General features: G+C 43.6%; 1 pseudogene; it reads left to right on the plus strand.

The window, feature by feature from the left end:
- The first annotated feature begins 2,832 nt into the window (after positions 1–2,832).
- Positions 2,833–3,622, plus strand: LOC110560980 (small ribosomal subunit protein eS10-like; annotated as a pseudogene).
- Positions 3,623–5,351: the final 1,729 nt, after the last annotated feature.

A 5,351-nucleotide genomic window follows, 5' to 3' on the forward strand; every position in this document is an offset into this window, starting at 1 on the left:
CTCTGGTCAACCTTGAGTTACTGTTCGTTCCTTATAGAAAAGGAAACTGATTTGTTAAAGTCCCTGTTTGCAAAGCCTGGTCCTTAATAGGAACTACCTGAATCAAACTGCTGATGGGGCATGACTAGGAGAGTCTACTGTCTTTGGTGCCATCCTTCTCCTAGATCATGAATATTAAATGCTGCCCACAATGCACCCTGACATATAATAGGTGCTCAAAAAATACTCCATGTGTTATTTATTTATTTTTTTCACTGTGAGGATCAAATACCTTATAAGAAGCAATTAGAAGAAGGAGGTTTTGGTGTGTTTGTTTACAATTCGGGAACACAACACGGAGGGGAAGGACTGATGGTTGGAATGGCTTGTAGCTGGGACAACTGAAGCATGTAAAGCAAAAAGCAGAGAATTCTGGAACTCATCTGACTCTCTCTTTTCCCCACTGCGTTCAGTCTGGGCCACCAGGAAAGGGATTGTGACATCCAGTTCTACGAGAGTTTTTCCTCCTTGATTAACCCTATCTGGAAATGCTTTCAACACATGCACACAAATTGGGGTACTTCCTAACTGATTCCAAATCCAATCAAGTTGGTAATAGAGATTAACTCTCACACTGACCACAAAGAAGAAAGAGCCAGAGGCCCACAGTAGGCAGGAAATCCCCATTTCTTTTTTGTAGTCGCATCTCCAAGATGGGTTGGATTGAGCCCAGGACATTTTGTCTGAACATAAGGAAGGAGACTTCTCCTGGAGCTGCCTGATGATCCGAGGGTGGGAGACTGCTTCTCCACATCCCGGAATTCACAGATTTCTGCAAAGACATGGACTCCCTAGGTTGCCTTCAGTTTGTGAAGCTAATCCCCCACCTGTATCCTGTTGTGGAGGTGATGACTCCTTCTCATGGACTTCTGGATTAGTAAAACCCTTCCTGCTATTTAGCCTGATTTCCCTGGATCCTCTCACACTGCCTACCCCAGCTCATACATGTGTAGTGGCCGCCAAGTGCCCTCTCCTCGAAGCCTCCTGATTAATTCTTTGCAGGTACAAATCGACAATTATTATGCCTCCCATTAGTCATTTCTCCTCTGGGCTGTACAAATTTAGTTCTCCTGATAGCAATGAATCATGGGACAGAGTGTTCATTTGCATGACGTGAAAGCTCTTTCAATCAAACTCTGTTTTTATAACACTTCATTGCAGATCCCTTTAACATCTCTCTGCTCTCAGCGTTCAACCCAGAGATCTAATGGCATGGATGCAGCCATCCCCCTTCTCTTCCTCCTTTCTGTTGACCGCTGTGCATCTGGCATAGAAGGTGGATCTGGTGGCCACTGCTGTTTGCCTCATGCTCTCACTTGAGCCAAAGCAGGAAACAGATCAGGACTCCCTAAGAGCTGACAAAAATGGATAATAATGAGCCAATTTGCATGAGGAAGACTGTAGGAAGCCAATACCTGGGTTGCTGGCTTTCTTCCAATAACCCGGACCTCCTGCTGTGAGCAGTTTTGCTTTCTTTCTTTCTTTTTTGTTTTCTTCTTTCAGATTCTAGGAAATCTCTCCAGCTTAAAAATACTTTGGGGAAATTATCTATATAATAAAAGAAGAAGAAGCCTGCAGAGGGGTGTACGGGTGTGTGTGTGTGTGTGTGTAAAACAGGTTGCATACTGGGACACTGAACCCATCACATAAAGACTCTGATTATTTTTTCTGTATTTCTTCCTGTCCTCTAGTTTTTGCAACACTGACACAGTCAGACCTGCATTCTAGAAGGTCCTCTCAAATTACTACTTACTTTTTGGTACAAGCCTGAAAAATGCCTCTGTCACTCAAGTGAAAGGGAGGCAAAATACTTGTGACTTAGGTGGGCTGTGGTATACCCAACCTGTTATCCCAGTACTTAGGAGGTTGAAATAGGAGGATTTCTGTTTTCAGGTCAGCTTGGGCTACATAGCAAGACCCTGCATTAAAGAAAAAACTGTAGGGTGTCAGGGATATGAACTTGGACCCAGACAGGGAAGCAAAGAACTTGTTTTTGTTTTGTTTTGTTTTGTTTTTACCTGAGTTTAAAAAGTCCTTGTTGCAATTCTTTACAGACCTTGAAAGAAAAATTCTCAACTTCATGTGGAAAAACAAAAAACCTTGAATAGCTAAAACAATCCTCTACAATAAAAGATCTTCTGGAGGTATCTTAATCCCTGATCTTAAGCTGTACTATAGAGCAACAATAATAAAAACTGCATGGTACTGGCATAGAAATAGGCTGGTGAATCAATGGAATTGAATAGAAGACCCAGAAATAAACTCACACACTTATGGACATCTGATTTTTGACAAAGATGCCAAAACCATACAATAGAAAAAAAGATAGCATTTTCAACCCAGTGCTAGCCTAACTGGGTGTCTGCATGCAAAAAACAAAAACAAACAAACAAACAAACAAAAAATCCCAAATAGACCCACATCTATCACCCTGCACAAAATTAAAGTCCAAGTGGATCAAGACCTCAACATGAAACCAGACACACTAAGTCTGTTGGAAGAAAAAGTGGGGAAGAGCCTCAAACTCACTGGCACAGGATACAACTTCCTGAACACAGAACACCAACAACTCATAAAACTGAAAATCTTCTGTAAAGCAAAGGACACTGTCAACAGAACAAAACAACAACCTACAGACTGGGAAAAGATCTTCACCAACCCTATATCTGACAGAGGGCTAATATCCAGAATATTTAAGGAACTCAATGAATTAGACACTAACAAACCAAACAATCCAATTAAAAAATGGGGTACAGCTTTCCAGCCTCCGCCTTGGTCCTTGCAGCCACCGTGATGTTGATGCCTAAGAAGGACTGGATTGCCATCTACAAGCTCCTTTTCAAACAGGGAGTGTTGGTTGCCAAGAAAGATGTACATATGCCCAAACAACCGGAGCTAGCAGACAAGAATGTGCCCAACCTTCATGTAATGAAGGCCATGCAATCTCTCAAGTCCAGCGGCTACGTGAAGGAGCAGTTTGCCTGGAGACATTTCTACTGGTACCTTACGAACGAGGGCATCCAGTATCTCTGAGATTACCTACACCTACCCCCTGAGATCGTGCCCGCCACTCTGCAGCCATCCTAATACTGGCAGGCCACGGCCCAAAGGTCCAGAGGGTGAGAGACTTGCAAGATTCACAAGAGGGGAGGCAGACAGAGACACCGACAGAAGGAGTGCTGTGCCCTCTGGTGCTGACAAGAAAGCCAAGGCTGGGGCTGGCTCAGCAACTGAATTACAGTTTAGAGGTGGCTTTGGTCATGGCTGTGGTCAGCCACCTCAGTGAAGATGGAGATTGTGTTGTATTGAATAAACTTTAAAGAAAAAAAAGGGGTACAGAGCTAAACAGAATTCTCAACAGAGGAATAGGGAATGGCAAAGAAACACGTAAAGAAAGGCTCTACATCTTTAGTCATCATGGAAATGCAAAGCAAAAGAACTCTGAGGTTTCACCTTACACCCATCAGAATGGCCAAGATCAAAAACTCCAATGACAATACATGCTGGAGAGGATGTGGAGAAAGGGGAACCCTCCTCCTTTGCTGGCGGGAATGTAAACTTGTACAGCCACTTTGGAAATCAACCTGCCACTTTCTCAGACAATTAGGAATAGTGCTTCCTCAAGATTCAGCTATACCATTCCTAGGCATATATCCAAAATATGCTCAAATACACAATAAGGACATTTGCTCAACTATGTTTGTAGATTTATTTGTAATAGCCAGAACCTGGAAACAACCCAGATGTCCCTCAACTGAGGAATGAATAAGAAATTGTGGTATATTTACACAATGGAATACCACTCAGCAATTAAAAACAAGGAAATTATGAAATTTGCAGGGAAATGGTGGGAACTAGAAAAGATCATCCTGAGTGAGGTATCCCAGAAGCAGAAATACACACATGGTATATACTCACTTATAAGTAGATATTAGACATATAATATAGGATAAACATACTAAAATATGTATACCTAAAGAAGCTAAGCAAGAAGGAGGACCCTGCATAATATGATCAATCCTCACTCAGAAAGGCAAACAGATGGACATTGGAAGAGGGAGAAAACAGGGAACAGGACAGGAGCCTACCACAAAGGGCCTCTGAAAGACTCTACCCAGCAGGGTATTAAAGCAGATGCTGAGACTCATAATCAAACTTTGGGTAGAGTACAGGGAATCTTACGAAAGAAGGGGGAGATGGAAAGAGGGGACAGGAGCTCCACAAGGAGAACAACAGAACCAAAATATCTGGGCACAGGGGTCTTTTCTAAGACTGATACTCCAACCCAAGACCATGCATGGAGATAACCTAGAACCCTCCCTGCACAGATATAGCCCATGGCAGCTCAGTGTCCAAGTGGGTACCCTAGTAAGAGGAACAGGGACTGTCTCTGATATGAACTCAGTGGTTGGCTCTTTGATCATCAGGTCACAGAGGAAGACAATGCAGCCAGTCATGATGAGACCTGATAGGTTAGGGTCAGAGAGAAGGGGAGGAGGGCTTCCCCTACCAGTGGATCTGGGAAGAGTCATAGGAGGAGATGAAGGAGGGAGGGTGGAATTGGGAGGGATTGAGAGAGGGGGCTACAGCTAGGATACAAAGATAATAAACTGTAATTAATAAAACAAATTTTTAAAAGGAGGACTCTAGGAGGATGCTTAAATCTCATTCAGAATTGCAAACAGGATAGACACCAGAAGCAGTAGAAGAGAAGGAACAGGACAGGAGCCTACCTTAGAGGCCCTCTGAAAGGCTCCACCCAACAGGGAATCAAAGCAGATGCTGAGACTCGCAGCTAATCTTTGGGTAGAGCACAGGGAGTCTTATGGAAGGGGAGGAGATAGAAGGACCCAGAGAGGACAGAAGCTGTACAAGGAGACCAACAAAGCAAAAAAATCTGGGCCCAGGAGGCCCTGCAGAGACTGATGCACCAACCAATCATGCATGGTGAGGACCTAGACCCCGTGATCAGATATAGCCTAAAAGAAGTTCAATTTCCATGTGGGTCTCCAAGTAAGGGGAGCAAGGGCTATCTATGACATGAACTAGGTTGCCTGCTTTTTGATCACTTCTTCCTGGGAGGTGACCTTCCCAGCCCACAGAGGAAGAGGATCCAGTCAGTTCTGATGAGACTTGATAAGCCAGGGCCAGATGGCATGGGAGGAAGACTTCCCTTTTTTATGGACCAAGGGGAGAGGATAGAGGGAAAGAGGGAGGGAGGGTGAGATCAGGAGGAGATGAGGGAGGGAGCTACAATTGGGATATAAAATGAATAAATTGTAAAAATTAAAATAATAATAAGAAAACACCTT

The sequence above is a fragment of the Meriones unguiculatus genome, chromosome 14 (assembly GCF_030254825.1).
Source record: "Meriones unguiculatus strain TT.TT164.6M chromosome 14, Bangor_MerUng_6.1, whole genome shotgun sequence".
In the NCBI taxonomy this organism is placed as follows: domain Eukaryota; kingdom Metazoa; phylum Chordata; class Mammalia; order Rodentia; family Muridae; genus Meriones; species Meriones unguiculatus.